This window comes from Lepisma saccharinum, chromosome 1 (assembly GCF_977018435.1).
Source record: "Lepisma saccharinum chromosome 1, izLepSacc3.1, whole genome shotgun sequence".
Lineage (NCBI taxonomy): Eukaryota > Metazoa > Arthropoda > Insecta > Zygentoma > Lepismatidae > Lepisma > Lepisma saccharinum.
The window spans coordinates 30,830,507-30,851,788 of record NC_139229.1 but is presented as its reverse complement, the minus strand read 5'-3'; the positions used below and the strand labels follow the sequence as shown (position 1 = coordinate 30,851,788).

Here is a 21,282-nt window from a genome sequence, read left to right as displayed (position 1 = left end):
CTAGGTAGTGGTAGCATTTGTTTTCCCGGGCAAGGGAGGGCGTAACAATATATTTATGTAAATTATATTGTATATAGCAAATTGTAATGCCTATTGTAATTGGAGCAGCCGCTCTGTTATAGGCGATTGGTTAATAAATAAATAAATAAATAAATAAAGTCTTTCGGGGGGACCGGACCGCTGGACCCCCCTAAATATGTCCTTCCTGTCTTTCAAAGTCGCATGATCCCATATAACCCTTGTCTTCCAATGTTAAGCGAGCATATTTTCATTATTTAATATTCGTACTTGATAAGTCTTTCGGGGGCTCCGGACCCCCTGGACCCCCCTAAATAGTCTTTGGCTGTAGCCCCAGCTCCTCCCCTGCGTACGCCAGTGCTTCCTTTCATTCACTTTAATTTAACGTAAAACGTACTTTTTGTGTTTTTTCGTAGTAATTCCTTATAATTAAAAGTCATAATAATGAACGTATTTAAATTATCGTCCGTTTTCATAATTTCTAAATTAGGATGGATCAGGATACGCTTCAAGATTGTGTGAAGGTGTCAGCTGAGAGGGCGACGAGGAACCCACAAAAAGTTTCATTGATGACGTCATCCACAGATATGTTGCAGCATCTAGAAGGCCTAGACGTCTTAGTTTGCTGTTAATGTAAATTATTGCATGCTATAGTATTATTTTATTGATTCTCATAGTTTCATTCTTGGTTTGGTTTGATTTGGTGTTTTAAGTCCACTTTGTGCACAGTAAGGCTAATCGGGATTGGACCTACAGTTTATAGTGGGTTCCGAACCACTATGTGCCTCTACCGGGTATCAAACCCGGGACCCCTTGATTACAAGGCAACGACGCTACCACTGCGCCATCGGGGAGGTCCAGTTTCATTCTTAAAATGATAGTTAATTATATCTAATTATACTTAATTTCATTACATATCAGAAGCAAGAGCCAGATTAAAAATATTAGTGTTGTTTTATTGGTAACTGTCTGATTACCCAGCGATTCCCGGTCTTAAATCCACTCCGCAGTACTTAATAGATCGAGAAAGTAAGTGTCTCTCTCTCTCAAATGTCATCGTGAATGACACCAATTAGCTTAGCGACTCCAAAAACTATAAATTCAACACTAATGTAGGTCATTTTTTACATTTTATTTTTCACCCTCTTTCACCCCCCCCCCCATGCCGATAGGTGATGAACTTGGAGTTGAACGGCATTCGGAGTGTCACTATTCTTCTTAGCGACCCCGAAAACTATGGATTCCACACAAATATCGCTCGTTCTCGATTATTTTTACATGTCACCCCTTCCCACCCCCACCCCTAGGGGTGCCAGGAGTGTCTTACCCCACAGTATTTCTTTCCAAATTGTAAGTCATATGTGTACCAAGTTTGGTTGAAATTGCTCCAAGCGTTCGAGAGTTATGCCGGAACAAACATACACACATACATCCATTTTTACATATAACTTGATGCCTATGATATTGTCCCCGTGAAAGCTTGATATCCTCCCCGGACGAAAGTAGCTGGATACCACGCCACTTGGGCATACAATATGTGGGGTTAAAGTTATTGCAATTAATAAACAATCAATGTGTATATATATTTCGTATTCTAAGAGCAATGAACAGAGCAAGATGAAGTTAAAAACTAAGAATTATGGGAGGCTAATGAAAGTTTCTCAATTAGCGTTCTCTATCATTTCCCCGGGGTGTAAAGGGTGATCCTTTCAGTAGTACACCCAAATGTCTACCTCCCTTCCACGTAGGACGCTCTGGACTGGCATTTTGCAGACTAATTAGTTAACGAGGCTCTGGAACCAGTATAATTCTCTGCAGGATACGTCTTGTCTCGTCCGTAACTCCGTATATGTTTGTGATTGTCCTTTCCATCTATCTCATTACATCATCATTCATCCCCATCGTCGCGATTAGCCACACGTGACAGTAAAGCGACGTAAAATAACCCGATTCAATCAATTTTCATTTCCTATGCGCCCGCCACTAGTACGACGTTCAAAACTGGATGTGTTCAATATCAAACAGATATTTGACCTATCAATTTTTTATCATATCCAACAACATTCTGTATATCGCAATTCTCTTTGGTTTTTTGTTCTCAGCATTTTGACGCTATAGTTAATTTACATTGTTTCATACAAAATAATCTTTCACCTCATGATTTCATTCTTCATACATTAACTATTCTCTTTCTAATTTTGATTGAAATGTTTGAACGTGGTTTTTATGTGGTACTTTGTTTAGAGATTTCAGTACTTCTAAATACGTCAAAAACAATCTATGACGCCAGGAAAACTCGGATTTTTTGCTTAAATGGAAGCACCAGCGTCTTATAAACTCTGAATAAACAGTACACAAACATTTATTTTTATTTGGCACGGGGCCCGAGTTGCCCCTCCCTCCCAGCAAGAAACGAATCAAATTTTACACCTAAATGTCATGCCACTTAAATGCCACTGTTGCGTATTTCTGTGCATCATAATAGTGTGTGCCGGTGACTTTTTTAATACACGCTCGTCACGTCATCACCAAAAGTATCGTAACATCCTCTAAAATTGTTCACAAAGGCCTAATCTATAGCCACTTTGGACTAAATTTAAATTTGCATTCCCTGTTGTCTTAACCTTACACCCATGGTTGGGCGAATTTTGCGTTAGTTAAAAAAGAAACAAGTAAAACATGTTTTATATAGTGCAAGAGCAAAAACATAGTTTAAACAAATAAAACGTTCAAAACATATCCAAAGAAGATGTGTGGTCAGGGCATCGAGTCTCTCATCGCTGCCGTTTTCTGGCTGTAGAGACAAGAGTCCGCTATTTCTTCTATCCGGTAGTCGGACAATTGCGATGACGGGCAATTAGTGTTGCCCACGAGACGAGACGAGACGAGACTTTGGTCTGTCCCGTCCCGTCTCGTGAAAATGCTGTCTCGTCTCGAAAACATTCGTTTGTCCCGTCTCGTGTCCCGTCTCGAAGGGTTCTGTCTCGTCTCGTCTCGTCCCGTCTCGTTTTGTCCCGTCTCGTTTTGTCCCGTCTCGTCTCGTAAAAGTGATCCGAGATATCATGCCAACAAAAGTCAAAAGTAGCAGAAACACGAAATATTTTTCCGGAAAGTGGGATAAAGCTCCAAATATTTTACCCATTGCGTGGTGAGAATAAATAAGGTTCGTTAATCATGATGACATTAATATTAAAAATGCAGTTTGTTGGTTACTGATTGCTAGGTATCTTATGAAATCTACCTTGTGGTTTTTCTCGCTTCATACAACTGTCTATCCATCGTCCATTTATACCAAGTTTGTTAGAACCTGTCCCGTTTCCCGCGCTAGCGATCGCTCGACAGTTTTGGTGCCAATGAGAAACGAGGAAAAAGTCGTCTGCTGGGCAGCGAGGAGCGAATGGAAGCCAGAAGAGAGGAGCTTACGTAGACGTTGTTGCCACGTTGCGTATTTTAATTTGCTGCTTGGCTTTGGCTTTCCCCAGCACGGAGTTCAGGCGGTTTTCAGCAGTAACACCGCTTGGTTTATGCTAGAAAAGCCAGCGATCAGCTACCGCAGGAAGCCGGACAGGTTGTAACAAACACGGTATAAGTGAGTGCTCTTCTTCATTACTGCTATACCTTTTGGAAGTCTTGAAATGTTTTCCAATAGACCTTCTTTCTTTCTGAATGTCGAACTTCCGTGCACTATGAAAATGTACATTTTTTCTTTAAATTCTAAGCTTGGCGCTGGTGAGCAACAAAAAAGTTTTTAAATGTGTAGTACGAACACAAAAGACTATTTAAAATTTCAATATTTAGTATATTACAAATAGAAAGCATTTATTGTTCTTAATATTGTTAAACATCTTCTATGACATAAGTTTCAACAAGTGTTTCTTTGTGATATTGTGCTGTTTCTTATGTTCAGCTTATGACGCACATACTTCTTTGTTTTCCCTTTAGCCCCTAAGTCCGGTACCACCACCGCTTGATCTAATTTATCCTTCGGCAGGCACGCATCTAGAAATATATGTCGGGGGAAGGTGTCCGAGCCAAGTGTTTCAGAAAAAATGATAATAATAACATTAACGACAACAATTAAGCAAATGTTTAAATTAATGCATTAATATAATTCATAGGTCTATTCACTTGAATATGTAAATTAATCAATTCTATTATTGTTATTGCATGACATGTTACAAAGATGGTAGAAGAATAGTAATATAACAGCACAAATATTAGCTAATATCTAGCTTACGTGTAGTTAAGATCGTCAAAATCTGCACAAAAACAGCTGTCCTGGCAAGAAAATTAATGTAAAAAAAGGTGATGAATTGAATATTTGCTGAATAACAAAAAAAGATGTTACATCCAGTTGACGAAAAATAAAGTTCCTGATTAATATTTTTTGCTCATTATTATAAGTAGTAGCGTACATAAAACTTCATTGATACTGTCATTCAAAGCAGTATGATCCCAATAGAATCCTTGTTTTCTAGTAAGTTCGGCAGGAATATGTAACCCTCGATTATGCTAAACAAATATATTTTTTGTTTAGCTAGAGCAAGGCCCCAGGAGGATGCAAGAAGCCTTTCCTGCAAAAGTGTATGTTTCACGAAGCCAAGAAACGTGACAAAACCACCACGTATGGAAGGCAAACCTGCATTAATTTTATATCGCACGTTTACAGAGCCGTGCCTCCTGAAGTTATAAAAATCCCAACTTCAATGATTCTTTTAGACATGCTATAGTTGAAAAAAATATGTTTAGATGCACGATGTTACATCCAACAGCACAAAAGACTACACTGCAAAAAAAAAGGTGTGTTTGGGGTGAGTTTCGCTCTTTGGAGGCTTCGAAGGTCAGAATACTCGGAATCCTCACCCTTTTGAGTGAGTTTCTCCTCCCTACCCTAGGGTGAGTGCAGATCTGTCGTGAAAACCTTCCCTATACACCCCTTTGGGTGAGTTTCGGCTGCACCGTGATGCCACATGTACAAACTTTCCCACTGAAAATCCACTCACAGGCCTTGTCATAGCGAAAGAATGTTGCCGACATGACAACGTTTGTCGTCCTGGACCCCCTGCCAGGCTCTCCGAGGCAATTTTTTCTACCTGCTGAACCCTTTTCCCAACAAATTACCACCCTGTAGCAGTTCTCTAAATATTCAGCAGAGGCGCTGTACTGCAAGTGGCGCTGATTCGAGTGACTAAATCGTGAAATACTTTCAAAATAGGTCGAAAACCTAAAGTCCGTCGACGTTGTTCGTGTGGGGGAAACTAGCGGTCGAGGAACCTTGGAATAAACCTGTCAGTTTTGAGATCCCTGTGATGTTTTAATAATTAGAAAGTGTACGAAATAAATACCTGTATGTTACATGTAAATTTCAGGAATAATCTATTTGAATAGTCATTTCTTATTTTCAAGTACAATTTCACTGCTTTACGTCAGTAATTAACAAAATTTAAGCCGAAAGAAAAATATGATTTTTCCTCACTTAAACAAAGGAAATACATGTTTATAGCCTGAAAGAACGTGTGACATATGCAATCGTGCAAGTGCATACAAATTAAGGCATAAAAAACTGTGTTTTTTTTGTTTACAATATTTCTTCTTTCTTGTTGTTCGAACCTGTATGACTGCATCTTTGTAGTTATTTTCTCATGAAAATATAATGTGCCTTCATTATCAATGTTATCTTGGAGAAGTAAATTTTGTTACTTGGAGTCGGTATTTCTAGTGTTCATTCATAACGCTTATCTGTCGGGCTGCATTACACTTTTCCTATTCTTATTTCATTACTTTTTTCGGCTAGGAGGAAGCTCTTATGCAAAACACAGATTACAGATATAGCACCAGGAGTACACATCCTGAGTACTCAATGTAATTGGAATTATTTTTTAACGCTTAAATAATTTCTTTAACCTTACTATTTTACAGTAAATTTAACGAGAGGCGTCAAGACAATTCTCTGTGCTGAGATGTAAAATAAACTTAATGTTTAAAATGTGACCCCACCACAATTAAAAATTTAATATTTCCGAAGTCACTGGGATTATCGTAAAGGATTATGACCATAAGAGAAGGGTTATGCCTTCTTGTTATGAGGCACGTAGCCAGGGGGAGGGCTAAGGGGGCTGAAGCCCCGAAATCCTACAAATATCTAATTTAAATAGTGCATAGAGGTAATTAATTTTACTTACTTAGCAGGATTAAACATTAGATCGAAAAAAGTTTAGTGTATAATAGAGAAACCAGTTTATATTGTTATATTCTACCATTTAATCCAAAGAATAAATGGATCCACCAGCTCTCAAAATTTATAGTTTTCTTTGTGACAAGTCATACTATATAAACTTTATGAGTAAAATTTGGGCAAAACTTTTAAAGCCTTTACTGACGGAATGTGTAAAGGATAATAACAAAATACAATAACTATGAATTTCAGTACACTAACTGTACAAAATGTAAAAAAAATGGACAATGTGTTGGATATACACTCATACAGTGGATCGAGTAGCAGTCTCTCTCCATTTACACAATAATAATAATAATAACAAATAATTTGGATTAAAATTGGTTAATTTTCAATAACTTATAATAGTTGTTATTGTAAAATGATAATTATAACCGTGGTAAACTGGTAATAATTATTATTGTCATTATTCTTTCTACCAATCAATGGCCTGTCCCCTTCTGCAAATATTTCTGGCGACGCCTGTGGTGATAAGGATGAGCCCCCCCCCCCGAAATAAACGGGCCTGTGTTATAGTCATGTTCCTAGAATTCCCATCGTTCCTGCATTTGAAATTCTTTTTTTAAAGTTCTCTGCCAAACAACTTACGTACGCCACCAATATGACATGTGACGAATACTTCAATTTGCAATTTGACGAATGGCTTAATTGTAACGATGAGGATAACACTGATGAGACAAAGAAAAGGACATATTCAAACTTTACCCAAACCCTCTGCTTCGTAGTTTACTACACCAACGACTATCTTTTGCATTTATTCAAAAGGTATGCCTAAGGGCGGTAACGTCAACAACAAACAGTCTAATAGAAAATGTTTCATCCCACTTTGCGTTTTATCCTTGCAAGGGACCGCAACTCCAGAAGACATTCAACTTTCATTACTTTTCCCCCACCCCTACATCACAGTCAATGTACAACCTAAAATGCTTATCCATATTTTTGAAATCTTTAGAGCTGCATAAACAAAAATCATAAAAGTTTCTAAATAGGTCCGCTTATCTAAGTATTTAAAAAGAAATTTTGGTTAAGCTAATTAATTTCAATGAGCACATAATACCATAAACGCAGTTCCAATTTGTTATTCTTGTTTCATTTCCAAATATACGCTACATTTAATGAGGCAAACTGGTTCCCTTTCTGAGCCACTGTCTTCAAATAGATGTGGCAACAAATAAATTTTGCAACGACGTGTTGAATACCATACGTGAATATCCTCCAAAGTTCCGTTTCTGGACTTTCTCTCCTTTTCCTTTGTAACGAGCAACCCCTTGCTGTGCGCGTCACGCGTCAATGCACCAAACCTGAAGTCTTCCCTGGGAATGACATTACAAGTCGAAGCAATGTTTTATTTCTGGTACACGATTATATTCCTCTGATAAACGCTGTGATTAAAATTTCTAACTAGCTTTGAAAGCTTTTTCTTGAACAAACTGTACAAAAGTTAATTGTCCTCGTCCTGTGCTTTGGCCTCCGACGGCATGGGTTCGAGTCCGCCTGGGTTCAGTCTCTGGGTTCTCGGCCTGTGCATAGGACCGGTGGCAACCCACCATCGTGAGGAAATTGGCGAGCTACGAGTGAGTAGTGTAACCCGGTCACGGATATCTCCTATAACGGCTGGGGGTTCGACGTGCTGACCCCACGTCACCCCATTACTGGTTGAAGATCTCCACACCTCTAGGTAGGATTGTGGGATGGAGCCTGGCAGCCGGGAGATAGGTCAAGGCCCTTCGAGGGCTGTAGAGCCACGGGTATTATTATTATAGAAGTTAATAACAAAATTTAATGACTATAAGCATCTCAGTCAAGTTACTGTTGCGCTGGAAATTCATTTATCAAGTGGATCGAGAAGAAAATTCTCTCCAAGGAGGATATAATAATAATAATAATAATAGTAATGATAATACATTTGGAATAAAATTCGGTTTATTTCAATTAGTTTATAACAATAATAATCATAAGCATGATAATTATTATTGTTATTAATATTACTGTTTAAATTTTATTGTTGGCCTGACCACCCCTATAAAGAATTCTGCTTCCTTGTAATCCACGCGCACGTCACCTACTAAATCAAGAGATTATTATTATTATTGGTTTGGATATATACGTGGATCTTTTCATAAGCCAACTAATTGACCGTCAAGCATTCGGTAGCAAAATCCTTGAGTCTACTATTCAACGTGCTCGGTCACGGCTAACTTATTACATTTATTTCAGACAGTTTGCATTATACTGGCACGTAAGATTTCTCAAAATATGGTCAACTGAAGTTAATCAATGCCATTGAACATAGGATTACTTTTACAAAAATTAATAAAAGTGCAACATGAATTTAGGTTACAAACTGAGACGAGAGTCGTGAATGAAGGGACCTTTCGTTCTTCGCCAGACGTCGCTGTAAGCAGACTCGTTCTCGTTGCTCTTTCTTTCCCGAAGGAAAAGCCTCGGTCTCGTTTAGATTATCTCAATAATAAATATATAAGAAATGTTCAAAGACATTTAGTAATATAACTTAAAAACGAAAGTTTTAGAAAATTAAACATCTTTAAATAAAAAGTAAATCAAGTTGCATATTATAGAAATTTTGATTATAACGAATTCAAAAAATAATTTACACTACGATTTACCAAATCCTTGAACAATACAAGGCTTTCGGACAGTATAAGTCTCGATTATACAGACGGCTGTCACTCTCGGTCTTGTCTTCATTTTAAATTGTGCTCGGTTTCAGCCAAAGTGGCACAAAAGCGAAGTAAAATAAAGCAAATCAATCAATCAAAATAATCATAATACGTAATAATAAATTTTATACCAACGGCCGATCTTCCTTTAAAAAAATCTGGTTTTCTATTGTTCTAGTCAACAGTCGAAGGCAATCGATATATGTAATACCTCGAATGACGTGTCTGCCTGCCAGTGAGAAGGAAAAGAAAACAGCATTATTCCTGCTTACCACTATCTAAGATACAGTTTTATTAGTAGTGCAAGACCCTGCATTCAACGACTAGTTAAAAAAAATGAAGTTACTTATTGTATTTTGGATGATACGTCCTTCATATCTTCACATTCACGCTTGTTCATTAACTATCTGGATTATTTTTAAAAAATGTTATTTTTCGCAAGTTCTCGTGTCCATTGGCAATATGTACAAATACAGGAAAATAATTTATCTTATGGAAATGGCTATTTCAACAGTCACTCACCCAGGCTCGAACCTGGACACCAAGTGACGAGAGCGTTGCACCACAGCTCTGCACCCTGTCCGTGGGGGTCCCCTTATTGAGAAGAACTTATTGCTTACAAATCCCGCAGGAAGAGTACATTATCTTTGGTAACGACCACCATATAAGTTATATTTTCTGGAGTTCTTTGTTCCAATCAGTATATTAGGACACTACAGTAAATGCAAAGACAATATTTTCAACAATAAGACATTAAATACTCATTTATTATTATAAAATTTTAATTACAGATTATTGTAACGAACTGATAATAACCAGCATTACACAATAAACGCAGTTTGAAGTTTTCTTTATATAAAAGCGACAAAAAACATTCTCATGTTCACATTAGTTTTTTAGGGGGTAAAAATCTAGATTTTTGGTCAACTAATCATGTGTATTAGAAAGTATCAATGTCAACTATTAACTAATAAGTTCTGGGGAAATTTGAAGTTGTTTGTTGCGGAACCTGAATCAACTGCCCTTATCCTCCCACCCCCCTACTATAGGGCTGTTCCTGGATGAGAATTACAATATTATATTCTACATTAATATTATTATGAAGTACTTATCTCTGTGAAGGAAAGCCGGTCTCCATGGCGGAGTGGGTAGCGCAACGAATCCAGGCCTGGGGATGTGTTTTCTTTGCGAGTGTCCCTTCATGAATTTAATCATATCATCAATTCATCCTCATCTTCGCGATTAGCCAAAAGTGACACAAAAGCGAAATAAAATAAACCAGCTCAATCAATTTGTGGAGGAGAGAAATTCTGTCCTTTATTTTCTTAGGACTTTGGTATCCACAGAGCGCTTTCAAATTGCCACAAACCAGTGGCGGATCCAGAAGTTACAGCTGGGAGGGGCGAATTTAATTCGAATGCCTCACCTCACCGAACCTCAATTCTAACATACACTACACTGCTATATATAAACAACATATTATACTGTAAACAGGAACGAAGCTGATTTTGTGTTCTAGAAGATAGAGAATTCCTTTGCAAAAATAGAGGTCGAGGACTGGAATAGGTGGTTATTATTGTATCATAATGCCTCTTGACCTCCTATTGCCACAATGTAATCTGAATGAGCAGATATGAGAAATATAGTGAATATTCACAGAACACGAAAGCCTATTCCCTCAAGGGGTCTCAGTTCGATTTCATTTTGAAGCATATTGCACAGTGATTCAATACAAATTTAAACTGTAGTGTCAGTTTCGATTAGCTTATCTTGATCATAAGGTTGATTTATTTTATAAATATTATCGAGCCTTTTAAATTTGGGGATAAAAGTCGGAACATTTGAGTCTCAAAAATATCAGGTATAATATCATATCCAAGAACTGGCAGTTGGGAATGGAGATCGCTCCCATCGCCCCCCCCCCCCCCAGTGGATCCGCCTGCCACAAAAGTTGTCTAAACCACCCCCACCCCCAAAGATCGTTGCTTTGTTTAAAGGACATTCACTTTTAGTGTCTTTTGTTGCAAGTCACGCGTCGTATACGGCGCGCTTTTCGTGTGGACCAATCGAAGGTCGTCTGGGACAAGCAGGCCCAGAATAGCCTTGCCGTTGACATTGTGTGAGGTCGTCTGTGCCGTGGGCCAGAATAGTTTGTCTGCTGAGTGGGTATTTGAAAGTGAAGATAAGAAAGCAGGATTCGAAGGTAAGTAAGTTCAATAACGTTTTCAATATTTTTACACTGTAAGTTTTCTTTATATATGCTCAGATTGTCCTATCCTAAATGCTTAGACCAAAATGTGTTTCACATTTCGAAATAATGACGGTACACGGTGAGAGGGCACTGTTTAGCATGCAGTGTGAGCCCTTTCAATAGTTCTCGTCCGAAGATTGGCATTCGTGATGGTTTGATTTGATTTGATTGATTCGTTTTATTTTACTTCGCGGTTTGTGCCTCTTGGCTAATTTTGAGAATATGGGGATGAGTGATGAAATTGATGAATGGACATTTACAAACAACCATGCCCAAGCGGGATTCGAACCCGGGACACCTGGCGTCGCAGCTCGACGTGCTAAGACATTTAAATAACTAGCGAAATCACAAATATTACTCTTTATTACTTTGCTCCTCAGGTCGCCTAACTTGAAGATTCTAACAAATGTGAAAATTTTGGGGGTCCTTGTCCCCGCCAATTTACGCCTATGGTTACGGAGACTGAGAAATCATGGTTTAAGTTCGTTTCCGTCCTTCCCACTCCCATTTTTGGAGAGAAATAACTGGAAAACTATAACGATAAAAAATAAAATTTCAAGTGCACAAACGAAATTCTATCCAAGAAGTTGCTTGATTTTTTCTTCCTCCATGATGGGGAGCTTTTAGTTGTTTAGTTTAGTTATTTCAATGGTACAAACGTAATGATTTTGTCCTTCATTTTAAAGTTGGGGGCGAGGGAACTTCAAATATTAATTTAATTTACTCTCAAATCGTTACGGTACAATCAAAAAAATGCGCTGGGATAAAACTGTACGGGCTACCTGAAGTCCCCCCCCCCAAGTTCAATTTGTGAATACTCGAACTCTGTAATGTTGCAAACGAAAGTAAATGCGATACAATCCGGTACAAACGAAACATAATCTTACTTTAAACAGAATATGTGGATGTTTGGGGGAACAACGTCACAAAGGTTGACCCTACTACAATTATCACTGCTACTAGGATTCTCTATCATCTTTATTTCTTTCTCCGTTTTCATATGTTTCAATTTTTCTCTGCTCTCTTGGTTCCTCTGTTTCCATTTCCGTTATTCTTCTTTACCTTTTGTCTCTTTCTTTCTACGCTTCCTTCTCTCTTTCCCATTTCCTTCTATTTATGTTCTCTGTCATTCGCTGTCAATGTATCTTCGGTCTCTTTCACCCTCTCTCTTTGTGTTCTTCTGTTCTTGTGTGATTCTCGCTGCGCTGTAAGCAATCCCAATTTTTAACTGTTGGCTATTTGTGTTAGGAGGAGATGGGCCAAAAATATTTCGTTGTGGGCTAGAGCCCCCTTTGGTGTCGACTATTCTGACTGCGACTGGCACCTTCGTTTGGTGTGTGATGTTCCTAAAGTTGTAAAGTAACTTGTTGCGCATAATTCATAATCTTTCGTTATTGCCTGTCGGAACGTACCCCAGAGGGATTTGTAATTGATTTTTAAGTAAAGAGGCCAAAATAATGCAGTGGGATACTGTGGGACGTAAAGTTAATTTGCATGGGAAATATTATTTACAAAACAGGCTTCTGTAAGAGTTTATAAGATTTGTAAGCTGCTGCTTAAACTCCATTCATTCGTTGTAGTCGATTGCATCTAATTTACAATTTTTTAAAGGAAAAAAGACACATTGTAAACAAGGGCGTGAAAGTTAAATATACCTTGACATTAATTTTCGGGAGCAATGATCGCCTTCCCACATTCAGACGCTGATATTCGTGAGGTTTTCTGTAGTGTGCGTCCATAGTATCTTCTAATTTTCGGTCCTTGGGGGATTCTAAACATTAACAATTTAAGTTAAGAAAACTTACAATTTCAAGCAGCAGCTAGAATTTCTTTTAGAGTGTTGTCTTAGATTTCTTTTACACATAAATATGGTTGTGTAACATAAAATTTTAAGTATTATTTTAATTTTCAACTCCTTTTCAGGAATGTGCCATGCATAGAGAGGAGTGAATACGGATAATACCCACAAACACACTCGCCTTAGTTCCAATCTACACTGAACATTTCGCCACTCATCACCGATAGCAGTTTTTCAAGGATCCTGCATGGGTTGGGTTTACACAGATATGCAATGTAAGTAGAGTAGTTCAAATCTAATTTTGTTCTCTTTTCAAGGGAATTTATTATTCATTATTTTCATAAGTTTTAAGCTGTAGGAACTTGAAATGACAGAGGTCTCTTAGGAAGTAAGCTTATATGTTGAGGTGGGAGGACCAGTGGCGACCACTATATGTACCCAGGTGTAGCGCACGCTAGAGGTGGTCAGCTAGTATTGAACATTTAGTCATCATAGTGAGTGTGAAAAGAAAATTAAAGTGTCAAAAGTACATGCATACATAAATACATGTATCAAGGAGTCCGAGGTTCCATACTCGGTAGTGGTTCAGATTTCACTTTGAACTTTAGGTGCAGCCCCGATTAGCCTTTCTGTGCATAAAGTGGACTTAAAAACAAATTCAAACAACAAATCTGGAAATAGGAAAGGGTGGGTGGGTGTCTCATAGCTTCGGTTATTTCTGTTTCAAAGGGAGTGTTCGCCACTGGGAAGGACAGTACTAATAGTTATACACAGTGTAGGCTGGAGTGTAAAACTTTGTTGTGACTGTCTTAAGAAGTATTTGGAAATTGATATGGCATACTAATTACACAATGTGTACAGCGAGATGTTAAAATATTACCAGGCAAGTTGTTCATAATTTTCAATATTTTTTGACGTCCCACGTGTATTTAAGGAATTGAACTGCATTGAACTTCTCCGGGAAATATTTATGCATCTCACTCTTTACATACCTTTCCTAATATCTTTGTTACACAATTAATTTCATGGAGGATTAGTGAAAAAAAAATGGTTGACTAGACCACACAGCAAATATATTTCTGTGTCAGCATCTTTAAGTTCTGAGAATCGATTGCTGCTTGTGTACAATTTAGTGTTCTTGTGGATGTGGGATGAAGTAAGTGATTCATACATTTTATTTGTTTTCTCTTTTCAACTTGCAAAGTGAGGGTCTGTGATGCTACATTTATTGGCTATCAGTTACCCTGTAAAAGCCTACATACAAATTTTGTCTTTGGAAATTAAATTCATTTTGAGATGTTATGTAGAAGAAAACACACAGATAAAGAAATTAATTCTTATTTGAAAAGTATCTAAACTTTCATCATTCTGGGTTTCTTTCATTCAATCTTCCACTGTATATATAGACATTCCTTAGGAGAATTTAAATTGCTGGGGGGATCCAAATGATACTAACTTTGCATGATAATTAAGTTTTATATGTTAAATCCACTTGAACGCTTCAAATAGTCTTCCATCTATTAAGAAATATAGTTGTACAATAAACTGTTGTATTGAAGAAGTTAAATTTTTGCTACTTTCAAGATTAATCTAATTTAAATTTATTCCTTATTTCAGACATTGAATGCTGTTTAACTAAAATAACCACATCTGATGTTTGAAGATGATCCTGATTTTGTAAATGGAAATGTAAGTAAATAAATCAATTAACCTGAAAACATCTCTGAAAATGTCAGAATCACATAAATAGAACTAGGAACGTAAAATATAATGCTGCGTGTGCGAACCATACATACACACCTTTCATTTTGTAATCAAGAATCTTTGGATATGCATTTCCAAAATGCACCTTAGCATAAATATACAAATTATAATCTTTATGTATTTCTTTCGTAGCCTACTAAACTTTCAATAGAACTTTATTTCTGCTACTTGAAAACAGAATCATATCCATGCTTTTATTTTTGGAGAGTTGAACTTTCATGTAGCTATGTCTTGTTTCTATAGAAAATATTTAAAATTGTCAAGGGTATGTGTCTCTTGTCTGCTGGGTGAAGGGATGGAATGAGGCATCCACTCACTTCTCCTTCTGGCACTGTACCTGTTACATGCTAGTATAATGTACAGAATAAATAAAATCTTTTTACCTTTTCGCTACATGATGTTTACACATACACTTTGACAGGACAGAACTACAGGGTGCAAAATCATTGAAAACTGGTGGGGGAAGAAAGTTCTTAATTTACATTCCCCCTCCGCCACATGTGTGTATTATTAAAAGTAAATTAATTTGTTACTTTTATACATATCAGATATTGTAAAGCAGCCAACTAATTCCTTTAGTAACTTGGTTAAAGATGTTATAAATTATGAAATAGTTGAAGTGCTTTTATTATGTGTAAGTTTTTGTTTTGTTTGTGCTTTATGTTAATATAAATCAATTAGATTTCATAGTTATAATTTTCTTGCATTCTTGTTTTACTTTAATTGTGCGTATTGGTGTAGATTTGTTAATGATTTCTTGAGAGAGAAAGCATTCAATACTCACAACTACACTAATTTGTGTGTGTTTTCGAAATTATTCTTAGTACAGTATATTTGAAATTAAAAGTAATTGCTTATCTTTCGTTTGTTATAACAAAAAATCTTCCCCCCGGAAATTTTTGGTGGGGGGATTTTTAAGGCCAAGATTGTTGGTGGTGGGAAATCCCCCTGTCCCCCCAGGATTTCGCACCCTGCAGAACTAACAGAAACAAAAGAAAGCTAAAGCTAAACACTCAAAAATTAGTAAAAAAAATATTTTTCACACCAACATTGAATGGTACTGTTTGAGCTCTTAGGCGACACCAGAAAGGTGTTTGTGTGTGTGTATTGGGGGGCAATCCATTGACTTAACTTAATAGTAGAACAAATATTAACAATAAGAATCATGGTTATGATAATAATTTTACAGTAATAACTATTATTACAAAAAAATAAAATTATATTATTATTATTACTATTATTAAATCCTTTGGGAGAACTACTAGATGAATGAATATCAAGTACAACTTTTCCTTATTACTATAATTCTTTTTTTTTTACATTTTACACAGTTAGTGTACTGAAATGCACAGTTATTCTGTTTTATCTTTAAGTTTTAACTTTTCAATAAAAGCTTTCTAAACATTATTTATGTTATAACAACTTCTGCTTTTTGTGACTTGAAATGGCCGATGGCAATTCCAGGGGGTGGGGGGGGGGGTCAACGGATATGTTCCACCTCCATCTCCCGACACCGATGTTTCAGCACAAAATATTATCCTAAAGTCATTTCTTACTTTTGAAGATAGTGTGCCATTTCCAGTTATATGCTGTGGCGTGCCCAGTAGTCAGCCCTCATTTCGCTATTTTTTCCTGCCTGTTTATAGCCCCATCATCACCCTCCTTGTATAGGCCCTTGCTTATGAAATAAAAGCATGCATGTTTATATTACCTTTGCATAATAGGGTGACATACTCTTAGTCCCTCCACCTGTTCATTCAATCAGTGGCGCACGCAAGGGGGGTTACTGGGTTTAACCGCCCCCCCCCCGAGCTTTAAATATTATGGGAAATGCTGTGTAAAATAAATTGCCAATTTAGTGCTATTGCATTCAATGTAGAAACTGATCAGCTTGAGGGCCTCCCCGATGGTGCAGTGGTAGGTCGTTGCCTTGTAATCAAGGGGTCCTGGGTTCGATACCCTGTGGAGGCACATAGTGGTTCGGATCCCACTTTGAACCGCAGGTCCAGTCTCGATTAGCCATACTGTGCATAAAGTGGACTTAAAACACCAAGTCAATCTATCAATTGAGCAGCTTGACTGATTGATTTTGTTTATTTTTCTTCGCATTTCTGCCACTTTTGGGCTAATTGCGAACATGAGGATGAGTGATGATATGATGGAATGGATGAATGGACACTCACAAAGAACACCTGTGCTCAGGCTGGGATTCGAACTCGACACCCCAGGCTTTTTAGCATGCTTTCGTAACCACTCATCCATGAAGGCTGGCTACTCAAGCTTGAATCACTTTGTATGCACACATCACTAGTATACTTTTCAGGGAAGTATTAAGACTCATAAATGTTATAAGTACATCCTAAACTATCACACTCTGACCTAAATGCATTCTTGGTTATATTCTTATTTACTCTTACATTTTTTCTCCTTTCAGATCATGGACGCCTTTCCATACAGACATTTTAAAGGAATACAGCATGCAAATTTTTAGCAATGAAGTAAAATTCCTCTTTTTTTGGATAAAATTGTGAGAACTATGTTGAATTATTGCAAGATGAAATGTACGAATATTGTAAATAAAGTTGAATTTTTTGCTAACTGGTAACTTTATTTCTTCAACCTAATCTTTGGGGCGAAAAAAATTAAGCTCTGTATTTGAAATAGAGTGGTTAAAAATTATGTATATGAACATTTATAACTTCTACTAAATTTGCTCTGCCTTCTTAAGAATGTACATTTTCGTTTCTAATTAATTTATTAAAGTACTGAAATAGGTTCTAAAAGCACCAAAAATCACTCACATTGTAATGATTGTGGCATTGAACTGAGTGTGCAGAACCAACAGCAAAGGAAAGGTAAGGTTGAATTATTGCTTAATGTGTATGCATTTAGTGGCAAGGTAGTATTTTTCAGAGATTATCCCCTTACCATGTATGTATATACTTGCATCCAACGTATACATAAAATTTATCTACGGATATACAAGTATACAGTATTTTGTTGTGTTAAGTATGTCATTTATTTATCCTAGCAATGTATGTGAGCATGAGTGTTGCTTTCCAAACAGTACAGAAAAAAGTTGTTATTTTATAATTAACAGGTGTGACTTCTGAAGATCAATACCCTTCATGTTATATTGTACACTCAAGGACACTTCTGGGTTGTAACAGCACCATTGACTTTCAATTAAATCATTACAACCCAGCAGTGTATGTGACTGTACATATATCCAGTCGCAATTGGCTTCTAAGCATCAAGTGGAAGTCTCAAAAAAGACTTATTGGAAAATATGTATGTACATTAAAAGTTGCGGCTTTTTTGTATGATTTAGAAATCGATACATAATATTCCTTGCAAGCTTCATGTAATTTAGGGATGGCTTGTTCTTCTACATGAATACCTTGGTGAGCGTTCTGCATTTAGTTTCCTCTAAGATTTTTAAGCTTTGTCAAATTTTAATGCTGAATTGAATGGTATTATTTTTATAAAGAAGACAATTAATCACATTAAAATCTGAACGCATTAAATGAAGAAACACTGTTTTCACTGTGATGTCGTATATTACACAATGCAAGAGTTAACATTGCATTTCTCTACTTTGATACATTTGCCATCTGGGAAGAAATTACAATGAAGTTATGATTGCTCTATCTTATTCTGAATTCATATTGGATAAGATAGAAAAGATCTGACTGATTCTTCAAGGTTAAAGGTAAGCATTATTATACTAAATGAAGATCATTTACCTCTTCCTCACGAACCCCTCAAACTCACCCTATGGGAGGAAAAACACACTCTATACTAGGGTGAGAATAACTCACCGTATGGGAGGAAAAACACACTCTATACTAGGGTGAGAAAACTCACCCTTATGGGAGGAAAAACACACTCTATACTAGGGTGAGAAAACTCACCCTTATGGGAGGAAAAACACACTCTATACTAGGGTGAGAAAACTCACCCTTATGGGAGGAAAAACACACTCTATACTAGGGTGAGAAAACTCACCCTTATGGGAGGAAAAACACACTCTATACTAGGGTGAGAAAACTCACCCTTACGGGAGGAAAAACACACTCTATACTAGGGTGAGAAAACTCACCCTTACGGGAGGAAAAACACTCTATACTAGGGTGAGAAAACTCACCCTTACGGGAGGAAAAACACACTCTATACTAGGGTGAGAAAACTCACCCGTACGGGAGGAAAAACACACTCTATACTAGGGTGAGAAAACTCACCCTTACGGGAGGAAAAACACACTCTATACTAGGGTGAGAAAACTCACCCTTATGGGAGGAAAAACACACTCTATACTAGGGTGAGAAAACTCACCCTTATGGGAGGAAAAACACACTCTATACTAGGGTGAGAAAACTCACCCTTATGGGAGGAAAAACACACTCTATACTAGGGTGAGAAAAACTCACCCCAATATGGGGTGTGGAAACTCACCTTTTGGGGACGTCTATTTGTGACAAGCCAAACTCACCCCAAAAGGTGAGTTTCCACACCTTTATTTTTTTCAGTGTATTTAAAATTTCAATATTTAGTATATTACAAATAGAAAGCATTTATTGTTCTTAATATTGTTAAACATCTTCTATGACATAAGTTTCAACAAGTGCATATAACGTGTTATTGGAATCAACATATTTGTGTAAATTGGGTGCCTCCCCGATGGTGTAGTAATAACGTCGAGGTCTTGTAATGAAGGGTCCTCGCGTCGATACTCAATGGAGGCACAAAGTGGATCGGATCGCACTTTAAACTGTAGGTCGGTTCGCGATTTAGCCTATTTGCGAATCAAGTGGACTTAAAAAAAACAAAAAAAACAATATCAACCTTAAGAATATTAGAATAAACTAATTCACCCGCAGGTAATTCAAATTTCACATATCCTTCTTCATCTTCGTTCATAGACTTCCTGCAATACTCTTGTGTTGCATCCCGAAAAATGTGAAGTTATTATTTCCCCGTACTGCGTTATTTCTTTTCATAACAGTAAGGCTAAATTCTCGTTTTATCTGAACTTTTTAAAAAATGTGCAAAATACGTCTCTATCTTTAAACAACCACCCTTTCCCATGTATGTGTAAAATAATCCCACTCTGTCTCAGAAAACCTCTTCCTAAGATCAAATGAAGGAAACAACTCTCAAGTCTCAACAATTATAAATTTTTGCTTAAATTTCCTATCATTTATACAAACAGTAGCACATATCACGTCCTTTGGTGCAACACTGTCAACGGCTAATGTTACTTTCCTCGTCCTAATAAATTTACTTCCAACCAGTGACGGCGCCAGGGAAATTTGACTGGGGGGGGGGGGGAGGCTGGCAACAAAATATTGTAAGGGGGCAGTCACATTAAAACGCCCGAAAACACTACACATATATATACTTATATAATAATAATTATAATAATAATTATTATTATTATTATAATTATTATTATATTCATGTATGGTGTTTTGTGTGTGTCTTTTATTTAGAGTGGACGTTTACTGCCTAAATTTACTTCTTGATTACGAGTTTATCTCCACATGATTCGTTTTAATAAAGACATTAATTCTTTTTTATTGGTAAGTTGCGTTGTCTCTAGTGGCCTATTTCAGTATTGAAATACATTCATATTTTTATAATTCATCGTCTTTCTTGAGATGAAACTACTGATATAAATATTTAAGTTATAAGATAATAATATAAATGATGAAAATAATGGTTCTAAGAGTTTAATTTTCTTGCAAAATAAACGTGACGTTGGAAGAAATGAATCTTCTTAAGTATTAGAAACAATGTGAGGCACTTAGTGAAGTGCAGTTCTCCTGTAAGATAATTCTGCTCTATGTGCTTTGGAGAACACATTGCGCACCTTTGGTACGTCCAGGACTTGACATTTCTTCTCAATGGCAAGAACAGCCAAATGAGGCAGTTTGCATCCAGCATCCTGTTTCGAGCAAGCCTTTTCAAAGATTTTAAGGACAACCATCTTCGTAACGCTGAAGTGTTTTGGGCAAAATTTGTGTTTCACCTTTCAGGGAAATGTTATCACAGGATAAAAAATCAGACAAAGGTTACAGTTATCTCATAATTCAAGAAATATTCTGACCCTGGCAATACTTACTCTTACTCTACCACTCCAACGTATATCTGTGCTCTCCAATTACAGGCACCTATGGAGTTCTTGGGAAGAAGTTCTTCGATTTTGATATGTACGAGAAAGAACGAACCTGCATCTAATGATTGAAGAGTGGCAAATCCTAACAAGCGTTCTTTTACCTGCCCGCGATATGTTTTGAATCGAACTTTAAGTGTAATTTGCATTTTAAGGTTCACGTTCAATACATTTCCAAATAATATCCCCTCATTAGCTTTAAGAGTATCGAAGAAATCCCCTTTGTTAAGGTTTCCTCAGACTCATCATCTCGAAATTCAAGTCCCTGAATAGTAAGAAACCGCGATGAATCCACAACAACTTACATGTAGTGACGGGTTTTCTCCGATCACCTTTGGTCCTGGGTTCGATACCCAGTGG

General features: G+C 37.0%; 1 long non-coding RNA gene across 1 annotated transcript; it reads left to right on the top strand.

The window, feature by feature from the left end:
• The first annotated feature begins 11,058 nt into the window (after positions 1-11,058).
• LOC145989478 (uncharacterized) lies at positions 11,059-17,345 on the top strand. The gene is made up of 4 exons (XR_014441867.1): positions 11,059-11,137; positions 13,109-13,258; positions 14,601-14,672; positions 17,182-17,345. It is a non-coding gene; the product is annotated as an uncharacterized LOC145989478 (long non-coding RNA).
• The last annotated feature ends 3,937 nt before the right edge of the window (positions 17,346-21,282 follow it).